Source organism: Lytechinus variegatus, chromosome 1, assembly GCF_018143015.1.
Source record: "Lytechinus variegatus isolate NC3 chromosome 1, Lvar_3.0, whole genome shotgun sequence".
NCBI lineage: Eukaryota > Metazoa > Echinodermata > Echinoidea > Temnopleuroida > Toxopneustidae > Lytechinus > Lytechinus variegatus.
In genome coordinates this window covers 44,029,989-44,047,198 of record NC_054740.1, presented here as the reverse complement: position 1 = coordinate 44,047,198, position 17,210 = coordinate 44,029,989, and the positions used below count along the sequence as shown (strand labels likewise).

Below are 17,210 nucleotides of genomic sequence, written 5' to 3'. Positions count from 1 at the left end.
AGCTCCGAAACATCATAATATGAGCCCATGATTACGATGTTTGTGGAATAAAGCCCAGCAAACATTAATAAATGATTTACATGATTTTAAGAGTGTTTCTTTATAGGGAACGTCGAGTATATCTAACATAACTCCTTACTCTTAGAAAAAGAAAGTGAATGTGAATATATTTCAAATATATTCATGTGTGTGTGTGTGTGTATATATATATATATATATATATATATATATATATATATATATATATACCATTCGTATACTTTTTTCACCCTCTCTTTTATTTTGTTTGTTCCTATGTTTCTTTCCTTTCTATATATAGGTTACCTTTCATCCATTTCTTCCCTATTTTCAGCCTTTCTTTCAGCATCCTTGCTCTCTCTCTCTTTGCTTGAATGCAGAGATATGGCTACGTTTCAAAATCCAATTTAAGTTTTCATAAATCATACATAGTGTAATCATGGTAATTGCAATGTATCCATTACTGGGCTTTTTCCTTTAATATCAATATGGTTGACATTTTCAGAATTCGTAATTGTGTGTTATCAATATAGACTGTGTGAAAAGGGTTACTCGAAAACGATGATAACCATTTTAAAGATATAATTGCTAAAAATGTAAGCTTAATAATATTTGATAGTCCTGCAAGTGATACAAGAATTGTATTAAACATTTGTATCGGTTATTAACTCAATCCATTTAAAGAAGTTTAGTCATAAAGTAATGTATTCAGTTTGGCAAATATGTTTCAGATCAAACTGATAGTTGAAAACAATATTAAAATAAAATCAGAAAACTTACCATGTTAACTTCTGAAATGCTGTTTATTGATACTATCTCGATGTCTATACCTATGTCGATAGCAGGGCCTGTAAGCAAATCACGAAGGAAAAAAATACAAGAATTTATGGAAAAGAAAATATTGATTTCCCAATTCTTCAAAGAATCGATTCATGCGGAAGTAATTCTCAAAAGCCTTTCAATATGTTCATCTTGTTTTTGGATGACAAATTTATATTTTTTCTTTTACTTTTTAGGGGGTTTTCGGCAAGACATTTATTCTTAAAACGCATACACAAATTACGATATAAATCAAACGCTCTCTCACACGCTCACACTTCCATACGTATTGTTTTTTACCCACCTCCCCCCCCCCATTAATCCAAATCTATTTAATTACAAATCATATATGCGTTCACATCACACTTGTATTGGTATCGAGTCGTTTCTCTCCATCTATTTTTACAACCCCATTAATCTACCGATCCATTTCAAGACGTCCTCGGATTTACCACAGGGATCTAAAGCTTTCAGACGAAACTAATTCAGAATTATGTCTTGGCCCAAATAGGTATTATACGCCCTTCAGATTGGCGTTTTGACATTTGTTCCATTATTCGACACGGGTATTCATACTGGGTTACATCAGAGGGATCGATAAGAAAGTACCGGGAACACTCTCTTCTTCCATAATGATACAATGATGATCATAGGTATAAGTGCCCCCCCCCCCCTCATCCTGGCGTTTGTCTGAATTTCGTCTCATGAAATTATATACACACTGTAAAAAAATGAAGTGCTAATTTTTGTATAGTGACTGCACTACGAGTGCTGTTTTTCCAGTTCAAATTCAAAATAATTCTTAATTGGTTTTGATACATTGGAATGACGTCTCCAGTCTCCGTAGCGATTGCGAAACCACTACACCACGACGGTTCTGCAACACTTTCATAACTCGGCCACGAACCGATGCAAAAAAAAAATCTAAAATATCGGCCCTAAAAATCCTGGGAAAACATTTTTGAAGGACCAACTCTTAATCTTTTTGATTGTTTTTTCTTTTAAATGTATGCTATAATTGAAAGAATTTTATATTCTGCAAATTCCTGGAGAAAAATGTTACCGGGTACATGATAGAATCCCTACCCCAAATCAACGATAGCCTGGAACTTCTAAGTGCTGCATTAGGTAACTTCCCTTTTGTTTCAATATTACTACACTCTAAAAATCGGTAAAGGTGCTCCATGAGGGTAATTACGTGTCCAACCAAAATTGGGCATTTATTTTGGGCATTTTTATTCATCCAGTGCGATGAAAGTTGTGCCCATTCTAAAGTAATTGCTGCTTATTTTTAGCCTCACTGGACAATATGCTTCCCGCATTGGGTAAAATACTGCCCAAAATTGGTTGGACACATAATTACTCTCGTGGTAACACATTTTACCCAATATTTTTTTTTACAGTGTATGAAAAATGATTATTCATACCTGCAATGGTGCCCCCATCCGTCCCTCCCGTACAGCGAAGTGAACCACACAGAGTTCACACAGGTTGAAGTACCTTTTAGATATTAAAATCATTGAATATCTAATCATATAGGATCACACTTTAGAATTACCGTAAGCAGGTAAGTATTAGAAAGCAAGGAAATTATTATTGACGCCTAGACTGGAAAAAAGGGTAGTGGTACCTTTCTTTGTCAGAAGTTTGTTATGAAAATTGAGTGAAAAACTTAGTTTTTACTTGTCTAGAGACTGAATATTTTTATCTTTAATTTGATTATATCCGTCAATAATGTAAAAACCAATATATATATATTATATATATATATATATATATATATATATATATATATATATATATATATATATAATTTTCCAAATCGTTAAAAAAATAATGTCCCTAAACTGCTACTTTGTGGATGATATGTCAATGAAATATGTTGAAGTGGGTTTCATTTCGCCATTTCACACGAACATTTATTTGACAGCATGGGATCAAATTTATATAAATATACCAATTTATTTCTTTCATTTTAATGTTAATAAAATATGAACTTCATACAGAATTGCATTTCTCAAACCGCAGATATTTAAAAGAAGTTTATTCATAACAATCTTTTGGTATTATGCTAAGGTTTTCAATGATACTGCTTTATGATAAAAGTTTGTAGGCACAAAATACTTTTTTCATCATTGTATACAACAAAAAGAAAATAATCACGGTGTTTCTTTTAACCTCGTTTTATCAAATTTTCAATTCATGTTTGTACCATTGTTAATATAATTGACATTGGTTTGAAAGCTCTGATATTCAGCATTTATGTTTGTAGCATTGCTTTCATAACCTATTGTATTACATCCAACTACCTCCAGTTTCATTGAAAGGTCACGAAATGCAAACATTTCATTAAAATGTGGGCCGAAAGCTTATTTCCCCTGTTAATAATGTTACGAAGTAGCCTCAAGCAAAGCACTCCCAATGTCGCATTTCGATTGTAATAATAACGCAAATATGTTTGATGCACACATGGTCAAGGTCAAGTTTGGCGAACGGGAGCTTTATTAATCCATTGTCTTGAGACATATATTTAGGAATCAAAACTTTTTACGCGTCCTATTTCAAAATACATTATTCAAGCAATGGCAACAGGTTCCAAATTTATACTGTTGAAAGCAACGATATTCATTATGTTTTATTGGTGATGTTGTTTTTGTCTTTTTATTGTTAAGGATGTTTCGACAAGTTATGTGCACCCATTGGTAGAGCTCGATCCTATCTAGCTTTTTATGATATGTTATGAAAGTAAACAGAAACCCCGTTATTTTACAATTGGTTCTCGAAAAAAATATAATCTGTAGTTTTTTTACGTTTGTCATAAATCGCGTATACTTGTATAAGAAAAATAAATAAAATTATAATTTTGGTAAAGACAACAGGTTTCATGGACAAATAATTTATTATCAATACATTTTAAACGGGTCCAGGATAATTGTTAGCAATTCCAATAAGGTTTCCGACATTTGGCATTTGGACATATGAACTAATAAACGTCTGTGGTTCACTTTTTTTTATTCTCTTATAACCATACATGAATTCAAACAATAATTATTGCTTGGTCAAACTTCAACTGAAAAGGGAGGCATTTTTAGACTAAATACTTCGCATACATCAATGATTTAAACTAATGTTTTTCTTAATTAATGGAGATATTCACATTTCATCAATTGTCAAGAGTTTTTATTTGCCGTAACATCAGTCTTTGAAGTGAAAGTAAACAGAAAAGTAGGCCATGTGCATCTGGATAGAATCATTATGTCAGTCATTCCTCTTTACTCCTTTCAATGTTTTAGGGGTAAATACTTTATATAAAATAACAATGACGAGAAAGGAATATTTGAGAAAAATCGTACAAAGAAAATTAGATTATTCAAATGCCGACATGAAGGAAAAGAAAGACAACATTATACTACAATTTTGGCACTCATGACTTCTAAAACCATGCGTATATGGGCATCATTATGATAACAGCATGGAAACAAATTTTTAGTTATTGATTGATATACATGTGTATTATTAGAGTTAAACTGACGTTCATAATTATTAAAGGATTTTTTATTTGTTAAAGGATTTTTATTTGTCATTCTGAAATTCTGACTATCGACATTATTGGCCAAATTTAAAAAGGAAGCGGAAAAGTAAAAGAACTCTTTTTTTATAACCATATGCAAACATGATCTTAGCACTTAAATGGCGTTTACATTATTATTTTTTTTAGAACCAACGATTTCCAAGAAAAATCCACAAACGTATATACAGTTTGATTCTTAAAAACGATTGGTCAAAATCAAGGATTTACTTCTCGCGGGGCCATTTTTTAAAATCATCTGAGAAGAAATGTTGACGAAGGTCAAATATCATATTACCTGTCAAAAAATATGTTATTGTCTTTTTCAAAGTATCCCCATTGGATCCAACCACTAGACATATTCACCAATGGATTGGTAAACTTCGTTCAGAGAGTCCATATTTTCCCGAAGCTGCTAAGCGAATCAATTTTCAAGTAGACATGAAAAATAACAAGAATGCATTTTAAAATAGACTCTATCCATACACATTCATATGACAGACACTCTAATTCATTAAAATATGATTACGTTCGGGGAGTGGTACTATTATCATCGTCTTGGGTTACACCTCTATTAAACTCAGACGAGGGGTAAAACTGATCCACGCGTATGAAGTGACAGACACGCCCGAATTTTCAGTCCTACTCTACCGTAGATTGAAAAGCATTTGTGCAAAGTTGAGCAGACGATTGGGATTTCACTTGGATAACGCCTGATTTAGTGCAACTAAAAACCCTTTAAAATCAATTAAAATGTTAACAGATCATTTCGCAATTAGATTTCGTTCATAAGTGTTGTGTCACAATCACGTAAAGTATGGCTTTCATCATTTCAATCCGCAAACTATTTGTTTTATTTTTTTTCATTATGTTTTTAATCGCACTGCTGTTAAAGTTATCAATTAATTTGCAACAGCATGTATGGCAAGCAAGATAAGGTATTTTAATAGTTCGAGACAGAGTTGTGACTTAGTAACATTTTTGTAGTGATAAGTTCATTTATAGAAGTTAATTTATAGAACAATCTGCATTTTTATTGTTCACCTATGATCATTATTTGAATTAAAGAAAAAAGTACTTTCAGCACACAAATTGGCGCTCCATACTCCACGACTGTTTAAAGCTGTCTATACTTGATACATGTGTCAGCCCTTCTATAAGATAGTAAGACTAAATATTTATATCGGTAAACATCTAATTTGGAGGACGACTGGTAAAAAAGTAAGTAATTTGCATTATTCAAAATAAACATTTAATAACAATATGTGTCTGTACGAAGCAAGAAACTATAACGATTAAAAATTGTAAAGTTTATGTATGCTTGAAACAGACATTAATTTTTTTTAATATCGATAAATTAATGGAAATTTTCATAGGTTTCATTTTTATGGTAAATATCGAATTTTTGGACGCATGAATTTAAAGAATATTTTTTTTGTAGTTTTGTTTCCATTGGAACAAATGTTACTATCTAACAAACTGACAAATGAGAGGACTCATCTCAGTGCTTGTCGGTGTTTCATAAAGCTCTTCGTAAGTTAAGAGCGACTTTAAATACGACTGGTGATTTTTTCTTGTGGTAAATTATTTTCACCATTAAAATGTTCATTAGTGATTAGTGTGAGAAGTTTCACTAGTCGTTCTTAAAGGGATGGTCCGGGCTTAGAATATTTATGTCTGAATACATAAAGTAGAATTCCCTGAGCAAAATGCCGAAAATTTCATCAAAATCAGATAACAAATAACTAAGTTATTGAATTTTAAAGTTTAGCAATATTTTGTGAAAACAGTCGTCGTGAATATTCATTAGGTGGGCTGATGATGATCGGTCTCTCATACGAACAGCTTTATGGAACACCCATGCACCTTGCATTTTAATATTCGAAATCGAACATGTAAAACATAATGTTGAGAGAGACCGAATTGAGCGTTTGTTTGGTTCGATTGAAAGTTCTGTACACATTTTATTAGAGTTAAGAGGCTAGGAGACATTTATGATCTACTCACATTGCAGAAAATTTCCAATTTGTGAGACCCAATTCCAAATTGAATAGTCTAATATTTGAGGTGGGTCTGGCGCTCTGATGTGCAATGGAAGGCATAATTGAGGTAGCAGAAAGAATATCGGTATGTGTCATATAGGTACAAATTGTTGAAATATCATATTATCCTTATTTGATATCAAGCAAGTGATGCAAACAAAAAATATATGATTGAGTCATCGGTAATAGAAGCAGTGATGGAATATCGTTCATTGATTTAACTACTTGTGAAATATTATTCCTCGCTCTTTTTTTTTTTTTTTGGGGGGGGGGCTCAGTATGAGTGAAAATAATGGAAACATTTTGACTACGTTATCGTAATCCTAATAGTAAAATAAATGATCTTATCATATTACAGGGAGAATGTAATCAAGTATGTGAATCTAAGACATGTAGGAACGACCATACGAGTCTGAAACAATTCATTTAGAGTACATCAAGAAAAAACAATTATTGTGTAGTTTGTCCTAAATGATGAAAATTTGTAACTTTTCATTGATTTGGGCCACTTACGGGTGAAATTCCGGGACATGAATTACACAGATTGACGCATTTAAAAGCAACAATATCTCATGCTAAATAGGTACAGTCTTCGTTATTACATTAAAATCAGTTATCTTCTTTAAAATGAAGTGGTATTCGAACGTCAGCATTTGCTCTGCAAGAAAAGAGGAAAATGTCATATCGATTACCTTGCAAACTAGAACAATTCAGCACCAAAAAGGTTTCGAACCCGTGTCTTTTACTTTCATGTGACAACCGCTCAACCACAGATCCACTACATGAACCCCTCCCAAGGTACATGCTTATGATAGTAATACAGTAATTAGTATAACAGATTCAGAAATATGAGATAATAATAATGATCATAATAATAGCTGGATTTATAAAGCGCTTTTTGCCTGAGGAACAAACCGGTTTTTGCTCGAGCTATACCATCACCAGCGATCAGTGCATTCAAGAAAAATAAATCCTGCCGGGTACCCATTCACCTCACCTGGGTCGCGTGCAGCACAATATGGATAAATTTCTTGCCGAAGGAAAACACGCCATGGCTAGGATTCGAACCCATTAAAAGGCGAGAGTTAGAACCACTAGACCACGACGCGCCCATGATGAAATATGGACTCTTAGAAAAAAAAATCTGAAAAGAGTGATTTGCCTTTCTTTGTTCCGTGATTAGAACCCTCTAGGTTGATCAGATAGCAGAAAAGAGTTCGAAACAGTCATTTTGGTTCTGAACCCTATTAATAAGGGTTTTTATATACAGCCTATGAGGTACTTGAACGTATGAATATTTTGTGCAGGGTTCTTCACACCAAAACTACAAAACAGGTTCTAAGGTTTAGAACTCTTTCTGCTTCTTTGAATAATCTTAAATGGTTCCAAATAGGTACAAAGAAAGAATTGTAAAAAAAAGAAATTTAATCATTTGTTTACCTATTTACTATCAATTCGGTAATAACAATATACAATATAGGAATGAAAACAGAACTGTGGGTTGGAACATGAAGCTTAGCTGCCTGGGTTTGGGAAAACTGATAACTGTGACCGGAGGGTCTCTCTCCCCGACCGGTCTGTAACAAAAATAATAATGATAACAAATAATAATAATTGTAACAACAATTATTATAATAATTGCAATAATAATAATAACAATAATGATAGTAATAGTATGATTTTTTACACAAAGTTTTTTTTTCATATCACAAAGCGGAGCTGTCACGTATATGGGGGAATTAAAAACACTTGAAAGGGTACCTTTGGATAGTTATAACGGGAAAAGATAAACGAGACCGTTGAATTGTTCCAAAGAGCCCTGTCTGGCAATCACAGTGATGCCCCATCAAAACGATGTTTACTATATTTCATCTTGTAAAATGATGTGATAAGCGGATCCATGTTATTCAGTTATTTGATCATCACAACCAGGTAACAAAATACTACATGTAATTTGAGGCTCAAAGTTTGAACTACTATAAGAGCGGTCTCTATAACGTCAAGCTGCATGTACCCCAAAAGAGATTAAAATTGCCAACTTCAATAATTTTATTTCACATGCTGTGTAGCCATTTTTAATGCAGAATTGAAAATAAGGAGTTCAATAATTGGTGAAAACATATTGAGCAAAAAAGTGATGACAAAGATCAGAATGTTTTAATGAGGTATATACATCCCGCCAGAATCCGCTACTTCAAAGAACCTTTGATCTACAAAGAAATAACGCGCTTGATCTGACATCCTATGATAGAGCACTAATAGATCCTTCGACGATGACCCAACTAACCTACACAATGTCAGACATCTTCCAATACATAATTAGAAATAACATTGATGATAATTATATTTTTTTTTTCAGTGTCAAATAAAAAAACATTAGAGAGATTTTCCAAATACAAAAATGAATAAATAAATAAACCATTAATAAAACCTAAACGAATTGAAGCCATCAGCATATATATTTTTTAACTCATCACCTCGGCCTCTTAAGCCCAAATAAATTCAAAGTCAAACACAAACTCAGCCCTGGTCCTTACCCCCCCCCCCCCCACCCTCCCTTAAACACCCCCATACCCTATCCGGTGGAGAACTGGCTCTGGGCTCCAATACATGGTCTAATATTTAAGTTTTCCTATTTAGAGAAATGGATTGTAAGAGTCTCCCTCTTTGTTGCTAATTTCTTTTCTTCTCTTTGTTCCCCCTACTACTATTTTTTATTTCAATCAATGAAGGAGGTTTTTTTAATTCTCTGTTTTTGCAAATAAGATATTTAACTAAAATCAAGACATGATTAATTGTTATTTACCTTTACTTTTCTCCTGCTTCCCGAAAAGAATTTCCTGCCAACTAAATTTATTTATTTCAAAATTTAAACTTCTTGCACACAGATCCCAAAGTGATTTTGAAAATTCACAAGTATAAAATAAATGTTCATATGTTTCTTCTTCTTTTTCACAAAATGAGCATAAATTGGTCGAAATAAGACCAAAACGGAAAAGGTGGTGGTTAGTGTATATAATATTATGTAAGAGTTTAAAATGGAACTCCCTTAATCGACTATTCAGTGTGCAATAACTTAGTCTTAAAAATATACCTACACTATTCACGATCGATCAATTGTACATAGAAATAACCTTGATAAAGCCCATTAAGCTCTTAAGATTAAAATCGATATGGCTCTTATAGGTCGTGATAAAATAAGGAGCTCACGATTTAATAAGAAGCAATTAGTCATGCTAGTCACGTGTCACATGCCACGCCCCTATTGATTTGTAAAATGTCAGGTAATACCTTTAGGTCTAAATATTAATCAATTTATTAACTGTTACATTTTGATGTTGCTGAAACGAAAAACGATACAACGATACAATAATCGTAATCGTCATGTTACACCCTTTTCAATAAGTATTAATGATTGGCATCTATTGGTATCCATTCTGTTAAATTTATAGTCAATGAAAAACGGTCAAATCTAATATTTAAACCGGTAAAGTAATAATGACTAAGGATAATAAGATAATATAGAAAAAGAGCATCCATAATAACTATTCTGAAGCGCAGGGGTTATAAAGTTACATCAGAAGTAATGAATGACAAACAAGCGAAATGTGTTTTGAAAATATAAAGCCGTTTTGTAATTTTCGGAAGGTTCTGGGAGATGCATTGTTAATTACCGCAGTCTTAGAACATGTGACCAATATCATCTGATTAAGAGGAACAAAGACATTGCTTCATTCGCGCATTGTGAGAGTGATTATAATATAATATACAATATCATACTAAAATGATTCCACTATTGACCATTCTCTTGGGTTGCTCTCTTGTATATGGAGGGAATAATGATTATCATCCAAAATTGAAGAGCAAGAATTTTAGATTATTTTTCCCCCTAACAAAATCAGAAAAAAACCATTTCGACAGACTCAACAGTTTTACTCAGCATTTTAGTTGTGTCTTCCTGTAAGAAAATAGCACTTGATTCATTATTAAGACCAGAAAATCACAAACATATCCTTCGATATATCCTTTTTTGTAAAAAGGGTAATAATTACACATAATGTTATGCAGGGCCCGCTGGTAGAGCAGTTTCCTAACTGAAGTGGCTACCCTGGGTAAATAAAACGTTATTATTATTATTTGTTTCAATAATATCAGGGGTGGGTAACATCTTACAGTCCAATACCAAGAATACTTAATAGATGATCATTATTAATTCTGCATTGTAAAATGAAGCGCAGAATTATGAAAAATTAAATACCCACTATGTTTGATGAGGTCTAGTTTTAAGTTTAAGAAGTTCCAATGGACATTTACACATGACACTATAATTAAGTCTAAAAAGTTAATAAGATACATGTTTTATTTAAAAATAACTACTTTGGTTACAATTTCTTAAATATAAAATATATATCTTATTTTCTTTTCCTTATCTTTTATATTTTTTTCTTCTAGAAATTTACTCTCTTTCTCAGTTAATTTATTTCTTTAGTTTGTGTTTATGTATGCCATTATTTGTGTTTGAGTCACACCGATAGTAAAAAAGATGCATAGTCTATAAATGAGACACTTTCTTTATAATATTCTAGTTCAGCTGACATTCTGATAAATGACAATTAACAACTTTATACTGTTATAAGTAATTATGAAGACTCAATAAGAACATGAAGATGAAGGCAGAACGTGCTCCATGTATGTAATCACAGTGAGAAAATAGAGCGCCCTCTTCAAACATGATTTATCTTTTAAAAACTTCAACTAAAAACAATGACCATATTCTTCTAAATTATCTGCATCTTGGCTGTGATGTATTTGACGATTGCCATAAGAATAAGAACATGTATATTATATAAGGAAGATGCAAAAAAGTAATGATGACACAGCAGTGGTTGAAAGATTAAAGAAAATGACGAACAGTGGGAATAAAATACTAGTATAGAAATTACGATAACTATAATAACAATAATAATGATATTGAAAAATAATGATAATGATAATGACAGTTATTATAATAATAGCAATTTGATTTGATAGATTAATTGATTTATTCATTTGCCAACAATATTCACATGTTCACAGGGTATAGTAACCTATACATGTAAGAAATAAACAATGGTAAATGGGACCAGAAAATAGCACAAGCGTTAAGTCTGGCCCTACATATATAACAAAATAATGCATATTTAAGAAGAAAAAAAAAATGAATTACAATATATTGCTTGTAAATGGTTATCAGAAACATATTCTTTCAAGTTTATTAACTGCAGTAATTATGTAGAGTATGTGTTAGGTGGTGTGAATTTATGATAACAAATAATTTTTGGAGAATTCCTAAAAATTTTTCTGTATTTTTCAATTAATTTCAACCGGTACTTTGTTTCAGAAATCACTACCCAGAAGAGAGAGCGATTATTGACCTCGATTTTTTTTGTTAATAATAATAATAATAGCAATAATAGTGAAAACAATAAAAATTATGATAATAATAATAGAAATAATAATAATATTAGCAATAACAATGGACACCAATAACAATGACAACAAAGAAGAAAAGGAAGCATAAGAAAGAAAAAAGAAGAAGAAAAAGGAGAAGAAGGAGAAAATGGTGATGACGAAGAAGAAGAAGATGAAGGAGGAGGAAGGAGAAGGAAAAAACGATGAGGATGAGGAGGAAAGAGAAGAAGGAGAAGAAGAAAAAAGTAGAAGTAGTAGTAGTAGCAGTGGCGTACCGTGGGTCACGGCATTGGGGGGCACCAGCAAAAATTTTGAGTCACTTAGGGAGCACGCGAAGCCAGGTATACTGACCAAATAGAGACAGTTAAAGGACATGCAGTGCCATTAAACGGATATGTATCTCACTGATTAAATAATGCGAGCGCGAAGCGCGAGCTGAAAATTTTTGATATTCAGACCTGGAAAGGGACATAATAAGCAATTTGTTTGTAATCATGATACGTACCTCTTGCTAAACAAACAATGCGAGCGGGAAGCGCAAGCTGAAATTTGTGTATATATTGACCCCAAACAGGGACATTTCAAGGACTATATTTTAGGAATCCATTAAGAGTATAAATATCTCATAATAGTCATATAATGCCATCCTTTGCTGATTTTGTTAGAATTACATCTAAATTAGCTAAACACATGAAGCACATTTCGTTGTCATAGTCATACGCATTTCACTAATAAAATACTGCGAGCGCGAAACGCGAGCTGAAAATTTAGGAAATTCAGACCTGAATAGGCTTGTTTGCAGGGATTCACTAAGACCGTACGTATTTCACCAAATGATGCGAGCGCGAAGCGCGAGCTGAAAATTTTAATATTGAGATCAGAAAAGTTAACATTTTTAGGGACTGATTTTAGGAATTTATGAAGAGCAAATACCTCACCAATCAACTAACGTTAACGTTAGCACGGACCGGAAATGTTTTATATTAAGACCTTAAAATAGGGCAATCACTTTAAATGGTCATGAAAAGAAGCAAATGTCACTACATAAAACAATAACTCGAATTGCAAGGAAATATATTTGGCGTACAGTATATTGATATGAAAACGGGAGGTTTTAGTACAACAGGGTTACAGATCTCGTTAAACCGTCTATGCGAGCACCACGAACAATGAAGACATAGGCCCTGAGCAAACAATGTTTCATAGAGTGATGAAAAAATGCCTTTTTTGTGATATAACATAACATAATGTAATATAATATAACATATTATAATGAACAATAATTTCTTCTTTCCCCACTACGTTTCTCATTCTTTCTCCCTCTTTTTTCTCCTTTCCCCCCTTTTTTTTTTTTTTTTTTGGCCAGCCGATTGGGGGGGGGGCACGTGCCACCCATGCACCCCCCGTAGTTACGCCACTGAGTAGTAGTAGTAGTAGCAGCTGTAGCAGTAGTAGAAGTAATAGAAAAAGAAAAGAAGAAGAAGAAAGAGAAGAAGAAGATCAAGAAGAAGAATAAGTCGTAGAAGAAGAAGTAATAGAAGAAAAAGAAGAACAAGAACAAGCAGAAGAAAAAGAAGGAGAGAAGAAAAGGAAGAAGACGAAGGGAAAATGAAGAGGAGGAGGAGGAAAGATAAGAAGGAGCAGAAGAAGAAAAAAGACAAAAAGAAGGAGAAGAAGAAGAAAAGAGGAAGAAGAAGAAGGAAAAGAGAAAGAGAAAGAAGAAAAGGAGGAGAAGAAGAAGAAATAGTAGTCGTAGAAGAAGATGATGAGGAAGAACAAGAAGAAGAAGAGTTAATATATTGCAGAAGTAGTAGTAGTGGTAGGTATACATGTAGTACTATAACTATTATTATTAGTAGTAGTTATAGTAGTAGTAGTATAGTAGTAGTAGCAGTAGTAGTAGTAGTAGTAGTAGTAGTAGTAGTAATATAGCAGCAGCAGCATGCAGCAGCAGTGCTTGCTGTTGTTGTAATAGTAAAATGAATATATAAAATAATAGAAGTAATAATAATGATGATATTAATAATGATACTATAGATCTAGTGGTTCTAACTCTCGCCTATCAGAGGGCCGTGGGTTTAAATCCTAGCCATGGCGCGTATTCCTTCAGCACGAATTTTATCCACACTGTGCTGCTCTCGACCCAGATGAGGTGAATGGGTACATGGCAGAAGTAATTCTTTGCATGCACTGAGCGCCGGTGATGGTAGCTCGAGCTAAAGCCGGGGTAATAACAGCAAGCGCTTTGTATCCTTAAGCAAAAAGGGCTATATAAATCCAACAATTATTATCATCATTATAAATATTATAATTATAATAATTATTACTATTATTATTAATATTATTATTATCATTATCATCATTATCATCATTATCATCATCATTGTCATTGTTATTAATAGTATTGCTGTTGTTTTTATCATAAAAACAATAATATTAATGATGGTATAATTAGTAATAATTGGGCACTCAGGATAACGAAATGAAAGCTTGTATTGCATATGATATCCATGAAGGCAGCTATCTTTGGCACAACCATCCTGATAAGAAAAGCTCACGGAGATTATTTGTAGAAGGTTCTTAGTTGCACTTGAAATTACGTAGTTAAAGGAAAATATACGGAATCTATAATCCGATCAGAAGAATAATAGTATGGCATTAGTAATGCATAACAAAAATAATAATAACGACAACAACATTTTCAATAATTTGTTCTTATCATATCATTTTCATTATTACTATTATTATTGTTATTATTATTATTATTATCATTATTATCATTATCATTATTATTATTACTATTGTCATTATCATCATCATTATTACTATCATCATTATTATCGTTATTATTATTTTTACTATTATTACTATCATTATTATTTTATTTTCATTATTATTAATGTTATTATCATGTTTTCATTATCTCTTATCATGATTTATTTCTTTAGTGCCAATATCTCTTTTGGATTTTTCATTGTTCCAAAGCAATAACAATTTATTGAACATACATGCATACATGATAGTCTAATTTCATAATTTTCTTACGTAATACTATACACATACTCATAAATGAATTGAAACGTGACGTAAACATACTACCGTGCATTGCAATACCCGTTTTAAATTGAACTCAACACGTTTGTGTGTCACTATTCAGAAATGAAAATATAGCTTTAAAGATGACACAACGTGCAAAGATAGGAGAGAGTCTCTTTTTGTTGTTTCTTGTAACCCACATGCTATCATTATGCTTTCATTATACATTTACATCAGATTGCGTACATAGTTTACATATAGGCCTACAATAGAAAAAAAACGACTGTAAATGTTAATTTAATGGCATATGACGGTAAAGGTGACATGTGCATGAAAGCAAGATAAGCAGACAAGGTATAAAACAAACACAAGTATATAGCTAGACATAATGCTTTAAGGAACGCACCTGCACTGAACGATCTGCATTATTTATGCCCCAAGACCCGGGGAGTCAGGGGAGAGCTTTTATTAGCAATTATTCACAAGTGACAAAAAATAGCGAACATGCTCCACCACTTGTCTTACATTGTAAACATGATTACGATCAATACTGTAGTTCTAGTACTTACCTCCAAACCTAGGCCTTAATCTGATATCATAATCATCAGGATGAAGCATGTCTTTAATGGCGGCTGTTATGTTTGCTATTCGACGGCTATTGTCCATTTTCCGCGCCTCAGTTGCTCTGTGTTGTAAGCAGGGAAAACAAACAGTTTTGGTTACATTATTCCCGTCAAATGAATACATTTTCTTACGTACAGAATATTATATATTGTCAACTTGACTATAAAATAAGTAGTGCTTAAATGTTTTTTTTTTTTTGTAATATCGACATTATTCATCATAATACATGGACGGGGGAGTAGCCCGTCCATTTACTCATCTTACCCCGATGTGAACATACTAAAACATTGGTTCTCTCTTTTATCAATCTCTTACCTACATTGTACGAGTCCAGAGCCCATACGAAGTGAAATAAAGAAAAGCAACGGTGATATTAGAACAAATAGCAGGGTCATATTTATCCAGATGATAATCACAAACAAAAATCCAATGTTGACTTTTTAATATATATTTCGAAGTCTTTTATCCACAGTCCACACTGCCAGTGCGTTTCCAATCTCCGAGCGCCATGGAGGGAAAAAATAATAAAAGTCGGTGAGTATACGTGTGCGTCGTGGCTCGGGTAGTTACGGGGGAGAGTTGATGGGCCACCGGCGTATTCACGATGCAGCATTCATAACACAGTGCTAAACTTACGTTACTTGCGACACCACTCCATAAAACCTATTGCTGCCAGGCGACATCGGACTGTCTCTAATACGCATGCGCTCATCATAACCTACACAAATTTCGCATTCCCGCTTTTTACTGTCTGCTTAAAGCCTACTTGCTGTATATCCTTCCTCTTCTCGCTCTCTTCCCCACTCTCTCTGATCGTCATCCTTTTTCTCCGACAAGAGATAAAGGATATATTATTTTGTAACAAGGGGCCTGAAATGGCCTTGCAGTGGTGCTCGATGTAACATTATTCGTGTTCATTATAGCTGTATTTTTGCTGTTGGAGGGATGTCTTAATTTCCGTTACAGAATTGCAAGGCAGATGCTCCTTCAGGAGATGTAAATGAAAGAAAAACAACTAAGGAAAACAACCAAGTGGTCCTATGCTACAAATCGAAATAATTACACCAGTTCGTTCTGACTTGTTTTAGGAGAGAGTGTACTTTCAGTGAAGTTTTTTATTATCTGTTCTACTTTGCGTGAAGACTTATGTTTTCGGCAAAGAGAAAAATGAGAAGGTTTTATAGACTGAAACATAATCATGATCAAAGTTCTGTCACTACTTGTGACTGCAAAATATTATATCACCATCGTGAAAATACTTACTTTTCCCACTCAATTATAAAAACTAAGATGAATATCTTCATCATAAACGACGTAAAGAGTGAATACATTTTGCAGAAAAATAAGAAAACTATAAGATGGTCATTACCAGTTTGAAAGAATGTCGAAGACACTTAGCATTTCACTTCTATTCTTCCTGGTTACGCTGTAGAAACAGGGATTAAATTTTAAGGTGTCCTGTATTTGCATATTTGATACGAGAACATTTGAATGAAAAATATAAAACTCAGCTTACTAAGCCACACATTCGCGGTCTATTTCAAATACTTTGTTTTAAGTGCATGTTGTTAACCAGAGCACATCCCCCTCCCAAGAAGAAGAAAACAACAAAATGAAATAAAATGACCTAAACAATTCAATTCAAATAAACA

General features: G+C 32.9%; 1 long non-coding RNA gene across 1 annotated transcript; it reads right to left on the bottom strand.

Moving 5' to 3' along the window:
* Positions 1–477: 477 nt before the first annotated feature.
* On the bottom strand, positions 478–16,200 carry LOC121406442. The gene is made up of 3 exons (XR_005968802.1): positions 15,874–16,200; positions 15,504–15,619; positions 478–866 (listed from the first exon to the last, which is right to left on the bottom strand). It is a non-coding gene; the product is annotated as an uncharacterized LOC121406442 (long non-coding RNA).
* Positions 16,201–17,210: the final 1,010 nt, after the last annotated feature.